Raw genomic sequence first — 16,486 nt, 5'->3', positions numbered from 1 at the left:
GAGGAATTAGAATTATTGCTCACAGATTTGCCCTGTTCTTTGGAAAGCTGCACCTAGCTGCTCCGTGCTTCCCCCCTAAGCTCTGTTAGCAGTGGTGTGTGAGATTCAGAAGCTGCAAGTAAGGAACAATCTGCAGCTGATGTATTTATACTGCTGCAAAGAGGGCACCTGGAAAGACTGACACAAATTCAGTTATCAATGGCTCCCATAATCCTTTCTTGGCAGGAGGGGTGGACAAATGACCCAACAGGTCTTTTTCATCTGGAATATCTATGATCCTAAAAATGGTGCTGAATTGATTTCCTAAAATAGCACTTTGGGGCATTACTGGGCACATCCACAGAGAGCAGTGGAGCAAGGCGCAGACGTGGGGGGCTAGTGCCAGGCCACCACGTGCAGTCTCACCTCCCGGGGAGTTGCCTACAGCCTGCTCAGCATCCTGCCGTGCATGGCTGAGAAGTTCCCAGTTCTGTAGCAGGGTCAGCGTGCGCTCAGCACTTTCTGGGCCACACTCTGCTGCACGCTGGGGATATGACTCTTGTCTTGCCCTGCTCCACTGGCAACACAATGTTTCTGACCTCCCAGAAATGCTACATTGATAGGTCTTTGTGAGAAGAAGCATTACACCAGTGGGAGCTTGGAATAAAAAGCAAGACAGGATAATTTCCAGGCCTTGTTATGAGAAGGAAAAAGCCAGAAGGAAATGGGGCAGAATCATGCTGCTGCTGGGAGTGATAGGACAGCATGACAACAGGACCTCGTCAGCACAACACCTTTCCAAATATAGGACTAAGGCTGGGGTTGGGAAGACCAAGCTCTCCAGTCTTGGCCACCCATAATTGTGTCTTGACTCACAGTCCTGTGCAAGCAGAAGTACTTGGTGTCCTCTGGTTCCATGCCCCAACCCACAGCCTCACTTGCCAGACCTAGCTGCCTGTGGGATCCATGATCAGCAGCAGATAGCAGTGCTCCGTGCTCAAAGCAGCTCAGCAAGAAGGCTCCTTCTTTGTGCTGTGGCCTCTCTCATAAACTAAATGTGTTTCACACTAGGTCTGATGTGTCAAGATGGGCCCATTGAGTTCATGGTGTTGTCTCCCCAGGTGGAAAAGAAGACATTGGCATGCCAGGAAACCAGGAGATCAGGTTGGAGAGCTGGCTAAGCAGTAAGCACAGCTGGGGTGACCACAGAAAGAGGAGCAGAGCAGCTGCATCACTAGAGTGAGGTTTGGATCATTTTACTTGCTTAAGCACTTTTCAGCATTGATGAGGAAATCACGCACAGCTTACCTATGGAGAAAAGGCATTTTATCAAACTATGTTTTTATGTAAACTAATTAATAAATAGTGTTTGAATTATTATGTTTCTAAATGCCTAAACTGGTAGTACCCCCACAGCCTGATGCTAGCGGAGCCATTTAAGTGATTTGCAGCCTTGTACTCAGCCCAAAACCCATCTCTCATCCTGTCTGTAATTTAGTCTTGCTTGGAAGATGAACCATCTTTTCAAAATTCATCACGCTTAGTCAAATGGAAATAGCTACATTTCTATTCAGCCTCTTTTAATATTTTTCTTCTGCTTTCCTCCCCATTCTGAGTGCATAATAACCTCTGGGAAAAGCTATTTCAGCAAGCATCTCTTGATTCTCCAGTGCTCTGTGAGGACAGACCTGTGCTATTCCTTTCCCTTCATACTCTTGTGACCAGATGAGGAATGTGATTTTGCTATGGTTTTCTAGAAATGTAGGTTTTCACTTCAGCACTTCCAGCCTTACCCTGTAGACACTTACATGGGAATGATTTGTACTGAACAGTTCTCTGTAATTGAGGAAAAAAAAAATCACTCTGCTTATTCAGGAAGGAAAATGACCTTCTATCTGCAGTGGAGTGTGGGATCCTTCCTTTGATCTTTGGAATGTTGCAAAATAATAATAGGATAATCCTATCTACATGCCCACATATTTGTTACCAGCCTGGGTGGGGCTCTGCATATAGAGCAGGGATCTGCAACTAGAAGTGGGCACTGATTTTGCTAGGTTGGGGGAGAAAAATGTGCCTCCCCTCCTCCCACCTATCTGTCTTTACCTGCCATTTTCTAGCTGAGCTCTGCAAATGGTTGTGTGCTTGATTCTCTTTCCCTGAAAGCCCTCTCTCCACCATCCATCAGCTGCTCTCATAGTAAGGCTATGCTTCTGTCTCCCTCCTCAAGCAGCTGCCTCCTGCTCTGCATTTCTTTAGCTGTGGTACAGCTTTGGAAAGTCTCAATGCCAAGTTTTTGTCAAGGTTGTCCAACCAGTCTGAAGTACAACCAGACACAGAACTGTATTCTGCTGTCCTCAAGGTCCTGCTTGTATTGACTTTGCTCACTGTTTGGCTATGATGTTCGAAACCAAAATGTTAGCTCCACCTCAGCTTTGCTATTACAAAAAACAAGTGGAAATCTGCTGATCAAAACTCCCATGTACTTCAACTGGGCTAGGATTTCAGCTGGCTGTCTCTTTGAAATGTATCTTTCAGTACTGGATCCTTGCCTCACACACTGCCAGGGAGGTCAGTCCTTGGCTAAGGTCACCGACAGCTTCCAGCCCACTTATTTTGTTTCTTGTGTTTCTGAAATCATATTCTGACACTGCACTGGGGTATGAAGATGACCTTTGGTCTTCAACCAGTATCCTGCAGCGAATCCTTGATCCAGAGTGTATCACTGGTTTTTAGTGAGGACACTGTACACAGCACAATCCCACATCAAAGTAATATAAAAATGCAAGCTTACATATTAAAGAATGCAGCAGCTTTTTGAAGATGTCTTTCACAATCTGCCGCTGTAAACATACAGGAACACACTGCCAGCATTGGAACAAGACAGATGCCCACCCATGCCTGACAGCACTTCAGTAGACTCCATACATCACACAGCCACCTCCATTACCTCTGAAAGGTCACCTCAGCCCTTGTGCCGGGGCAATACGGCAGGATTTTGCTACATTCCACTTAGGTCTGTAGCTGAGATAGTTTTGGAAAGATCTGGGTCAGGTTCAGAGGAAAAGCACTTCAGCAGGCAAAGCACTCGGGGTTTTTTTTCGGCATGTACTCTTAAAAATGAAGCACAATATGCAGCCAGGAGAAGCTCTCATCCTGTCCTCAGCAGAGCACATGGGCTCTACAAGGGGCGCCGCTCTTCTTGTTCTGCAGCACATGGACCCTGCAAAGGGAAAAGCTCCTTTTGTCCTGCAGTCTGTCCTGCTAGGACACAAGGGCTCTTACGCACAGAGTGCTGCAAAAGAACTGAAGAGAGCTAGAGAAGGGGATACAGGGACCAAGTGCTTTCTCCAGCACTGCCTATACCTTACTGGGTAGCCCTGGGCTTGTTGCTGTACCTTTCTGAGTTTTTCCTGTTGGTAGAAATGAGGCTGGTGTTACAAACTTCCCAGCTCGGTACTTTGGTCAGTCATGCATCTGCATCAGCTGAGTATTGTTATCTTGAATGTTGTGTTTGCATACGCGGTTCCTAATGCTCCCCTTTACTTCTGGCCTGCCTTCCTTGGTCCTGTTTCTTTTGTATCTGGGATAATCACAAGCATCTGCTACCCAGAGTCAGCAGCTTTTGCAGATTATGCAGCTTCTGAGAGAATGTTGGCCTATTTTATTTTGTCAATATGAAGATAGAGGCTGTATTTACCACCTGTGCTGGTGCAATGCCCTCTGAGACACTTGTAGGAAGACCTGGGTATCTCATGTTTTTGTACTCTGCCAGGCACAGAGATAAAGAGGGAAGAGCAAATTCTGGGAAGAAAGAGCACAACATGAACCAAAACTCAGTTTGCCAGCTACAGAAGATCATTTTAACTTTGTAATGTCACAAAGAAATAAATAATGAGCTTGGTGTGCTTTGTATGCTGAAGCTGCATCAGAACTGTGCATTTTAAAGTAATGCAGACAAAACGGGGCCCAGGCAATGCTACTGCATGAAGCTAGTGGTTTAAGGAGGTAATGAACAAGTGAGGATATATCATTCAGGATTCTGATTTTGCAGGTCAGGGCCAGCTCTTATTTTGAAGGTAAAGTCCAGCCCTTGGAAAGAAAGACCTGTGACACCTGGCTGACTTACCTATGCATGGAATGCCTCAAAGATAAATCATCTATTTATCCAGAAGGACAAATTACCTTTTTTTTTTTTTTTTCCACTGGGGGTAAACCAGGGTAATTCTGTCATAACAGGAGAATTATCTGCAGATTCACTGGTCTGAATGGGCTCAGCAACTTCTCCTGTTTAAAGCTGAGGACTGCACCACTGAACAGACCAGTCAGCAGTGTGAGAAAGGTAGTTTGCCTGCCAAAAGATGATAATAGCTGGGAGAAGGAGATTTGCACAATTCAGGTCCATGGGTAATTGGTTCCACATACAAGTATTTTCATGAAAAGGCTTTTAATTCCTAAATTGGACTCACTTCTCAGCAGCCCAGATTATCACACTTTGCCTTTCATATTTGCTTGCTTGCCAGGTTATATTAGTTGTTAAAAAGACTTTGCCTCCAAGGCTTTTTGTGCCCACTGTGCTGCTGCCCAAAATGGCAAGACTCATGCCTGTTCCCAAAATGTCAAAATGGATTTTTCTCCTATGGGATAGAAGTAATTACTGAAAAACAGACATTGAAATACTCAACTAAAATGAGCATTCTCATCTTATTGACCAAACCAGACTGCAATCTTCATTTTTGCAAGCTGTATTTTTGTATGTAGCATCAATAGGCACAGCCCCAAAATATCAAAAGGAGATAGTAGTAGTAGTTAAAGACAGCATTGTGACCATTACTTGCTCTTAATGGGAGTTTACATCTGATTTTCGTGGAAATTCATTAGTAGTGGGGGAATCTTTTAGATAATCTTCTGAATGATTATTCCTAACAATTTATGTTCCAGTATTCTGACCAGCCAACCTTAAACAGTTAGGGAAGACAAACATGAAAGTGACTCACATCACCTCATTTTAGCCATCTGAATAGCCATCCCACCAAGAAAGAGACACCCTCAAACCCTTCAGTGAAAACAGTTTGGGAGATTGGATAAAATTTCTCTGAAAAAACCCCTTCACAGAATATCAGAAAATAATTTGATGAGCTGCTGAACCATAGTGTTTATCATCTTGTCTGTCTTGAATTTGTTTGCATGCACTGCTATAGATTGATATCAGAAACTTGCTATTGGAACAAGCATCTAAGACACATCACATGTCAGCTGTTGTCACTGTGTTTCACATCATAAACTGTAGATGTGTAAGACCAAGATGCATCTTTAATGCAGCAAGGATTACAGTAAGATGCAACACAGATTACATATACAGTATATTATGTTAAAAAGAAACAATAAGATGAAAGATTAAGAAAATAATAGAAAGAAACATTAATTTCTAAAAACCAAGCTGTCTCTTTCTTTGCAGAAATGTTGAAGCAGCATCAAATATTCCAGCCACATATGTGCAGGCTGATATTCCTGTGCCCCTCAGTGTGCTCCTCTGCAAGTGGTAGATGGAGCATTTAATTTTTTTCATTCTCACCTACAGATGCCTCAGACTCAATTCTTGTACATGTGCAGAATAAGGAACAACAGCATTGGTTTTGATGCTTCTGTCCTGAAAACCAGACTGCAGGGGAGAAAACAAAATTTCATCATTTTCATAGCTCCTTTGTAATGACATCAGGTGTCAGCCCTACAGGCTCTGGCACAGAGCAGAGGGGTTTAGTGAACCTCTGCTGACCAAGCACGCAGGAAGCAGTCTAGCCACTGCAACATGGAACTTGGCACAGATTAATTTGTCCTGCTGAGAAGCATACATTATATATAATGCCAAGACATGGCAAAAATGAATGGCTCTGTATGCCTTCTCACTTTGGAACCCATTGTCACATCTCATAGTCTCAGGGTGGAGCTTCAGGATGGATTATTACTTTCTTGCCGTCCTGCCCAGTATGCCTTTTTGGGACTGCTGTTCAAAGATTTTGGAAGAGGAAGTTTAATTTGAGACGCACCACAGAAATGTGAGATTACACAGCAACTCTTCTGCTGGAAGATACTCTTCTTCCCCACTGCCCGTGGGAAGTTTCAAGCCCAGTAACTTGCTGTTGGCAGTGTTGATAGACCAAGAAAATAATGTTTGAAAGCACGAGATACCCTCTACCCTGTCAACTTTCCAATCAAGTTGACATACAGTAGTGCTGCAAAATGCAGCCTGCAGATAAATGGAGACTCTGAGTTTCCAGTGCTATCAGTCTGGCATGTTTTCTGAGTTCTAAATTCTCCTGAAGATGTAAATGGGAGTGGTGAGGAGGAGAGCTAAATGCAATACTGGTATCTTTGCTTCCCATCAAAATGCTAAAATTAAATCTTTTTCAGTAAGAATTTCCATTCAAGAGTAATGTCAACTATGAGAGACAAGTACATTGTTACTAACCGAATAATTTTTTTTATTTTTTTAATCAGAAGACAAAATAAACTGGCAGAGAACATCCAGGATAATATAAATCCATTTAATTAAAATATTGCATTTTACATATGTTTGCTGTTTTGGGGTTTTTCATTTGGTTGGTTGGGGGTTTTTTCTTGTGCTTGGGATGCTTCCAGCCAAAGGTCTAGCAAGTTATAAATAAACAGATCAAGGTACTGCAAACATTTTTTCTCCTCTTCAAAAGTGGAAATAGAAAAACAATCCAAAAGGGAACAGGGTCAGAATGATCTTTACAGTTGCTGCAAGGACTGCCTGCTCAAAGTTGGAATTATGGGATTTTTATGCATCATCTGACCTTGGTTATTGAATGAGTGAAATGAAGCAGAAAGGCAAGATATAGTTTTCTTGCTTAAAATAATTAATGATTTATACCAACAGTATGCAGTGTGTGATAGTAAACTAGCACAAGAAGGGGCTTATGATGATGCCTGCACATGGTGAAAGGAGATGGGCTCTTACCTGGTTGCCCTCATTCTGCTGGTGCCCCTACTGATTCTGAGCCTTGTCTGGATAAGGACTGTAGAACCAGACTTGCATCTCCTTTGGAGTCCTTGGCTGAGATGAAGCAATTCACCTTCCTGCTTCTCTCTGCCAGACAGGATTTTCCCCAATGTTCACAGAGGATCAGATCTTTGCTGGGCTTATTGAGAAACCTCAGCCATAAGAATCTACATGAAGAAAAGGTGGAAGAAAAGGAAACTTCTTTATTCCCTTTATAAAGAAAAGGAAAGAAGATGCAGAGCATGTGGAATTAAATCTCAACCTGTTGAGTCCTGGGGCATTATTGAAATATCTGCCCAGTCTTATTCTCTGCAAAAGCTCAGGCTGTTACACACAACTTTAGGACCCCATGTCTAAACTGCCAAAACCTTTGTGGAACATCTGTGTGTGTGAATATGTGTCTGCCATTGAGCAAAGAGAAGAGGAAGGGGGAAAAAGAAGAGAATATGAGACAGAGCAGGAATTCAGAATAAAATACTGATACCTGTCATTGTCATCAATAGTATAGAGTTACAGGTATCAGCACCGCACTGATCAGCACCTTTTTCTTGTGATAAGGCAATTGAAGGAGGATACAAAAACAAGTGCTGTTGAGCACTGTGCTCAAGGACCTTGGTTTCTTGTAGGCTCATTGTAACTGGAAGTACTCACTGAAGGCTATCTCAAACTGGGCCATTGATAAGCTCTCTCTTCTACCTGGAGTGTTTAGTTACCTGATAAGAGAGAGGTGGTTCTTTCTGTGGTCTTGCTTATGTCCCCATGTGTTTGGTTTACAGAGCCGGCGGGAACTGTGTTACTTCTCTGTTCTCCACTTCTCCCTTGAGTTAGCTAAAATCCACCAGTAGTTTACGATATAGAGTGGGAGGAATGGCACAGTCAAGAGACAGACTGGTAGGCAGGCTGACAAAAAGCATGAGCTCATAATTACGATTTCCTTCAGAGGAGAAATTAAGATTGTCTGGATTTTTTCCCCTAACATTTGAGATCCTGCACATTAAGATTTAAAATAATTCACATGAATTCACATCTAAGGAATGGCATAGCATATTTTCACATAGCCCATTTCTTCTCTCCTTAGCATCTCTCACCTGAAAATAGTGGTGCTAAATGGCACTAAGGAGGAAAAACCTTATCAAGGCAAGTTGCTTGAGTACTAAAAATCCGTCTACCTGCATACCATGTCTGTGAAAAGTTCAGCATAATCTGAAACTCATGTCAATCATGGAAAAACTCACTTTCTCTCCCTCTCTCCCTCTCCCCTTCCCTCCCTCTTTCCCTTCCATGTTACTTATGGAAGTAACATGAGTGAATAGCAAAAGAAGTGTTCTGTGAGAGAGAACCCGCTCAGTGTGATGATAGTCTGACTTTAAGGACTAAGCATCCATTTTATTTCAGCTGCTCCATATTATTTCTTACATGGTTCTGTTGCAAATCCTTATTGTTATTTTTTTAGCTCTCCTAAACTGCCATGAGTTCAACAGTATTCTTAGAGGGATCCTGACTCTCTTATCCTTCATCTGAGCAGAAGTAGGTATTGTGTTTCCTTCCCACCACCCTTGCTCCTGTCATTGGCTATTTAATTCAAATCTGAGTTATTTAAGGGATTTATAAGCTTAGCTTTCTAAACCCTGCTTAAGTAAAATTAAATAAACCCCACATTCTGAATAGCATCTAAATTCAAAATGAGGGCAACTCATCTTCTCCTGCTCAAAAAACCTCCAACCCTAAAAGCGAGTTATGTTTGTGCTTTGAGCTCAACCCTTTCTCCCCATGTGCTTTGAGCTCAACCCATGTCTCCCTGCCATGCCTGGGTGGGGATTCACTCCCGTCTAGAAAATTACATTTGAGTTTTCTCTTTTTATTTTCAGTTATTTTCTATTCTGATTTTCCTTCTACTTTTTTTTTCCCCCCTCTTTCACAAATCCACTATCCCACTCACCTTCCTTTCCTAGCACTTTCTTGCCTCATTCCACTTTACCCTTGTAACTCACGCACTGGCCATTTAGATGCTGTTTCTGATTTTTGCTTCTCACACCAGAAAGAACAGGTCTTTGGTTCCTCTTGAACCTACCAAAGTCCACTGCTTATCTCACATTCGAGTAAAAACATTCATGATAACAAAGCCTGAATTAGTATCTTCTTGGATCTGTTGCCTTAGGGCGTACATTACTTTCCAGCAGACTTTCCCAACTGGTTAAATGTGTACATTTCAATATAAGCATTAATCACATTCTTATAATTCTTTGTTGCACAGAATCATTGCCCTGTTGAATATGCAGAAAGAGCACTGACTTAGGTAGGACTACAGAAAAAGAAAAAGAAAGGCAAAAATTCTTTAACTATGCTAAAATACTAAAAAGCATTTCAATGGACACAGGAGAACTACATGTTGTTCCTAGAGCTTGGTGGGACTTTGGGAAGAAGACGTTGATCAGATGATAAGAATGTATTTTAAAGTATCTTGAAAAGAAGAATCTGTTGCCTTCAGAATACAATAGACCTAATTCCATATTTGGTTGAACTGATAGTGTCTGAAGGTTAATCTCTGAAGTTTTCTTCTCATCCTGCTGTGACTCTTACAAAATGAAATACTCATGAGAAAAAATATGACAAAAGCTGATACCACTTCCCTATTGTTTTGTTAAGGTTTGGGGTTATTGTCTTAATCCGCTACTCATTTTTAGCTCCCACTGAACAAAAACAAGAAGTGTCTTTCTTATCCCATGAATTTTTAAATTCTCACGATGATAGGATCTTCCAAAACAGAAGGCCCTGTCGTGTGAGGCCAGTGTAGGCAAAATTGATCTTGAAGCTGGGTCAGCCTAGAATGCAGTCTGTGCTAGGTGTTCCTCAGTCTCTTTTCTTTCACTTTGCATGAATTACCAGGAGGAAGGAGGACCTATTTACCTAATATCCTCATGGAAAATCCATGAGTATTACCTTTAGGAAGTCCACATCAGATCCCAAAAGACTGTCCCAACAGAAATCAATTGAATATGTATATTTCCAAGAAAAAGAAAGATAGTTGAGAATTCACACTTTCCACTGAACAGCTGTTTCATTGGAAAATTCCGAACCAGCTGTAGCATATGGAAAGACAAGGTCAACATGACTCGGTATTGTCATCTCCTGTTCCTTGGAGGATTAATATGGATCAGTAATAACTGCAGCAGCCAGAGCAATTAATAATGGAAAAGGTGCTAATGCACATTGATGAAGTCAGCAGAGGCAGAAATTTCTTACCCGTAATATTTTTGCCTCCTTTTTGATCCTTTTTACACCATGAGCTGAGCAAAAAATTGAGTTTTTCTGCTTCTAAGGCCTGACAGTTCTTAAATAAATGGAATTATGTTTAATGATACTATGACTGCAGGTAGGTGCCTGGCCATTAAAATCCTGCCTGAGTTTCCACAGTTTTCCTGCAACCTGTGCTTCTCCTTTGGAGTTCCATGAAGTTCATTAACTCAGGGACCTGAGACATCTTTATTCTGTACATTATTTTATCCACACATGAAATATGCAGGTCATCAAAGAGGGGTGACTATGCATTCCCTGTACATGGCTTTCTTCTTCCTTTAAGCTGAGGAATCCTACTTGGTTAGGTCCTTTATAATGCTTGCATGGCCTCTAGCAAGACCCACCAGGAACACCGGAAAATCTTACTCTCTAGGTTCATCTGCTATCTTTATCTTTGATGAAAAGTCAACCTGAGCTGTCATCCAGGAAAAATCCTTGCTAGGTGCTCAGGCTGATGCTCTTTATGGTCTTCCTCTGCTGAGGGCTCTGGGCTGGATGCTGTCTTAATGAAATGACTGCTGCACAGGGGAGCTTCTTCCTACCTCCCAGATTGACTCTGCAGGGAACAAGAAAAAACCTGCACTGGGAGTGGTCTGTTGTTGGTTAAGTGCAGGGTAAGGAATGATAGGGCAAAGGAGGAGCAAGAACAAGTAGGTAGTCTCATTTTCCGAGCTGCCTCATCCTTTCCCTTTGAAATACCCTTCAATATAACATACTTCCTACCCAAAATGTCTTTGGGCCTTTACTAGAGATACCTTAAATTAGAGTTTGCCTTGTCTATTTTTTTAGTACTGTACATCTCATGTATGGCACCTGCAAAATGCCACCTGCGGTTGACAGGGAATGCAAAGCACAGATTAAATGCAAAGTCTAGAGCACTGAAAAGTGTTCTAAAAGCATGAGGTTAAGAAAAGGATACATGGCATACAAACCTAAAATTTTCCCCCTAAGATTACACAGTGGCCATTAGTAGTCACCTGTCTATCTGAGGAACTTCTGAAGCACACCAGGCTCCCATAGAAAGGAGGAGGGAACAGAAAGAGAAGCAGTTCAAGCTGCAGTCTGCAGAGCTAAAAGCAGAAATTTCTGTTTCTCTGTTTCCAACAGGAAGAAACCAATTTGTCAAGATAAGAAATAGTACAGGATAATAGTACAGGATAATAATGTCTCTTGGTAGACAGGAACATTGGAGCAGAGTACTAAGTGCTATCTCCTGCCTGTGAGGGCAAATGCATCAAAACAGTCAATGTGGCAGAGAACTGGGAAAGTCTGTAAGTGTGTGGTGATGGCATGCCATCATTTACTAACATGCAGGGCATTCCTGCTCTAAGTGACCCACTTAATGGTAGTATACTCCCAGTAAACATGACTAATGCAGATGAGGCAGATAAAAATACACATGCTCATACTAAAGAAGAAAAGAACTTCAATTATACTGTTCCAGGGAAATAATCCCATTAAACAAAGGCTGCGTACAGACAGGCCTCTGAGAAGCTGCACACTAACAGGATGAAAAATCAAAGCAAAGAGCAATTCACTGAAAGATGCCAAACTGTTCAGTTCAGGTTCAATGCAGAAGTACTTCTCAGAACCAGAGCACAGATGTGCACTGATGCATGCTCTGTCTGCTGCCTGCCCTGCTCTCTGATACAGCAAATGTAAAGCTCTGTTAAAATTACTGTTCTTTTACATCTGTGCCACATGTGGGTACCCCTGTCAGTGAGGACACATTGCCTAAGTGGGAGAGTACAACCCTGAGCTCCCAAGCCCATGGAGGAGCCTTAATCCTGGAGGATTTTTAATCTTTTCTAATGGCTATGCTTTTTCCTGCTTTTTCCAGGTTGCCTGGAGTGTACAGACACCTATCCCAACACCTCAGCAGTCGTGACAGTAACTCTTCAAGCCCAAATCAACAAGTGAACGTTTTACAGTATATAAGCCAGCTTCATTATTTTTCTTGCCAAGTAATGCATGAAGGTTCACAATCACCGACCACTGCCTCTGCTTCAGATTTTTTTCCAGAACACTCTGAAAGCAAAAAAGAAAGGATACACAATGATAAGTAAGCTACTGAGAGTATAGAACGTATTTATAAACATAGACAATGCAAACAGTTAATTAGCTGCAGCCAGTGAATTAAAATTCAGGAGGCCACACACATTTTCAGTTCCTGAGAAGCTGGCTTCCCATCTTAGTTATGTCTAATGTGCCTTTTATTAAGGTACCAACGTTTGAACAGAAAATAGTTATTGTTTTAACGATTTGTAAAACTTTACATCTTTCCTGACAGAACCCTCGGGTCCCTGCACCCGATACACTTTGTTGTATCTGCCTTCCCAGCCACTAGCTAGCAGATGTGTTGAGTTCATTGGTAGGAATGTGAAAACAAATATGGGTAATGCTTGTGAGGTAGTCCGACCTTAAATAACAATTATCATTCACAGTTATTGATTACAGGGATTGAAGGCTAACACTGTTTGGAGCCAGATGTGGAGACTGCACCGAGCTGCAGTACAGCACCAAGTGAAGCCATGCAGGAGCAAGACTTCCTTGGCTTCAGGCCATGACATGCCACACTAAAGAGCAAGGCAAGGCCACACACACAGGCTGAGTTTGGAGGGGCAATACATCAGTATTGCCCATTTTGGCCCTGGACTAGGAGCCAGCAGGGCTGGGGTCAGACTGGTTATTTAGGAGCAGGAACATGGAGAGAAGGAACAGAAGTGTGGCTGCTAATGAGATCCTAGGAGACGGAAAAGCATCCAGGTGGCTGGCTACCACCGTCTGCCGCGTGGGATCTGGGAGGAATGGTTGTAGAATTAGGTATTTTTGGAGTAAACAATAGCAGATTGGAGGATTCCTCCAGTTCATTCAAAGTCAAGAGCATATATTTGTAAAGCAGTATCTCATCAACTCATATTTTATCATTTAAAAAAACCCTAGAGCTCTGAGCATGCTAAACATCCATAAATATTTGGAGCACTACTCACCTATGAATTTATATCCCATTTACAAATTACTTAATTAGTTTATCACTATCGCTATAATACAAATAATTCCAGTAATTCCATTTTAATGTTATAAACTGTTCTGTAACGTGTAAAGTATTCTAAATACCATGCTATTCTAATGCAGATATTCATGCCTGAACGTCTAATAGGGAAGGATATAAAAGCTTTACTGTTAGATTGCATGATAAAATGTAGTAGTTTATAGTAGCAAACATTTATACTAGTATTTTATAGTACCTAATATATTGATATACAAAATGTCACCACTTGGATAGCTACAGATAATTTAAAAATAATACGTTAATCTAAATGTAACACCAGTTAGTTAGAGAAATCACAAGAGCTCCAAGGTACAATTTACTTCAGAAACAGACAAAACTTCTCTAGAACTTTATGAATTCTGGAATTTACTGAAGACCTGTCATAATATTTATTTATATAATCCTGAATTTATATAGGACATCTCACTTTTACAGAACTAATTTTATTACGCCTGTCCCTTCCTAAATCGAAGGTAGGAATAATTTTTAACTACATCTGTATTGCCAGTGATGGCTGGTGCTTATAAGTTATTTATGTTGAAATCACATTATTTTTCATTGTGCATTAGCAGTGAATTCATGACTGGCTGTCAGCTATTAAGGAGTAATCAGAGAACTGGTACTTGGGCCTTTGACACAAGCGGAAAGTTTCTTTCAAAATCCCTTCACTGATTTTGCAGAAAGCCACTTTTCACCACTTCTGAGTTCCTTGTTATTTTGTCCGCTACTAATTGTTCCTCTGGAGATGAAAAAAAGCTATTCCAAAGTGATGTTTTTCCAGAAAGTTGCTTATGTAACACATGCACATTTGGATTAACAAGTCTGCTTTCTGTCTTTTCTCTCTGTCTAGCTTCACTATTGGATCAGATTATCTCTTCAGCTGTACAGTATCTTGTTTGGATGAATCCCCCCTGCTTAAATGCTACTTCGTAACCAGGTATTTCTAGCTCACTCCAGATTTGTTCCCTCAAGGGACGCATACTGACTATAGCAGCTCCAGGCTACCATTTAGACCTTTTAGGAATCTTGACCATCTTTCTTGTCCTTCTGGCATTTGCCAGAATTGTGGCATCCTAGCACAGCAAATTCATGAGATAAGGTATCCTGAGGACAAGGAATACATCTGTCCCAAAACAGCAGAGCTGTGCTTATGGAAAGGACCAACCCATCTGATAAAATTTGCACATCTGCTCACACCTGGAATTTTGCAGCCACCATCGAGTCCCAGCAAGTAATTCCCAAGCATAAGAGGAAGAAGGGACGTAGGCGGCCACTGAGGGCAGTCAGGTGATCTCCGGAGGAGATGTTACCCTTACAGCCCCAAGCCAAACAACCAGACCCTACGTATCCTCTCTGCATTTTCAGACCCAGACTCCACTATGGAAAGCAGAAAGGAAAACCAGCACTAATAAATACACTGAGCAATTCATGCTCCAGGTGCTCTAGGGCACCACCAGCTTTGGCAGGTACAAGGTGCCCAAACCACTTCTGCTTTTCTTCACTTCAGGTCCTCAAAATAATGCTAGGGAATTTAGATTGATTCAGTAAATGCACATGCTTACATTTGAGCTCATCCTCGAGGCCTTGTGTTGTCATTAGACAGAAAGAGGCATTTCTAGAGCACAATTCATCCCACCTTCAAGGAGGCAATTAAATCAGCCCAGGTGAATCACCCTGTACAACAGCTTATCTTTCTCCACTATTAAGGCAACCCAGGAACGTGGCAATATTGAAGCTGAGAACATGTGGAATTAATTCCACCCCTTATTTTTACAGGCTTTGCTTACTTCATGTAGCAAATCCCACTTCCTTTCCTTCTCCTGTCCTTTGCAACTTCCCTTTATTTTTCTGCCTAGTTTCTGCCCTTCATCCTTTTTCAGCTAGTGTAGATGAAATGCCACAGAGTTCTTAAGAATGGCAGGTCTGCTTATTGCAGTGGGAGAGAGAAGATGAAAAGTAAAAGCATCAAAATAAAGCAACAAAACAAAATGACAAGCAAAAACTCCAAAGCAGTTTTATCAGTACTTTCAGCTTTTTAAATACTGTTATATTTCATAAGAAAACAGCCTAAGTTAGGCTACAGATATGATTTGAAATGCATAGAGATTATAAGACTAAATGATGAAGAAGCAGTCTGCTCTTCTGCAGAACACTAAAATGCTATATTTATAACCACGACCCAGCATGGCTTTATAGAAAGAGACCTAATAAACAGCAGAGAATATAGCCAACTTCCAGTTCCCCAAGCGTGCAGGCTCTCTTTCCCCATGCAAATTGGTCATGTAAATCATGGAGAACAATTCTGATTTGCCTTCTACGTGAACATTTTGGAATGAATCAGACAGATGTGAGCATTGTGTGTGTTAGACATGCTGAGCTACTGTTCCGGTGGTTTTAAGTTAATAGTATTACATTGCATTTTTCATTACGAAAAATTTAGCTGAGGCTTTTTTTCCCACCTTTTCAATCTCACATCCTTTAACATCAAATGTCAACAAGGCTTTTATGTGAATATTACAGAATCATAGAATAGTTGAGGCTGGAAGGCACCTCTGGTGATCACCTAGTCCAATCCCCTGCTCAAAGCAGGAACAGCTAAAGCAGGTTGCTGAGGGCCATATCCAACTGGGGTTTGAATATCTCCAAGGATTCAAATTGGCAACCTGTGCCAGTGTTTGATCACTCTCAGAGTGAAGAAGTTTCTTCATATGTTTAAATGGAATTTCCCATTTTCCAATTTGTGCCCATTGCCCTTTGTCTTTTCACGAGGCACTGCTGAGAAGACTCTGGCTCTGTCTTCTTTACTGCCCCCAGGCAAGTGTTCATAAACAATTATAAAATCACCCTGACTCTTCTCTTCTTGAGACTGAACAGTCCCAGCTCTCTCAGCCTCTCTTCACAGGAAAGATGCCCCAGTCCCTAATCATCTTCACAGCTCTTTTCCAGACCCGATAGGTATGTCCATATCTCTTACTGGGGAGCCCAGAATTCCAGATATATCTCATCAAGGTGGAGCAGAGGAGAAGGATCACCTCCCTTGACCTGATGTGACCCAGAAGGCTGTTGGCCTTTGTGTCAAGGGCACATTGCGGGCTCATGTTCTGCTTGGTGTTCACTGGGACCCTCAGTCCAGGTTC

The sequence above is a fragment of the Strigops habroptila genome, chromosome 3 (assembly GCF_004027225.2).
Source record: "Strigops habroptila isolate Jane chromosome 3, bStrHab1.2.pri, whole genome shotgun sequence".
NCBI classification, from domain to species: Eukaryota; Metazoa; Chordata; class Aves; order Psittaciformes; family Psittacidae; genus Strigops; species Strigops habroptila.
This window is presented reverse-complemented; position numbering follows the sequence as displayed.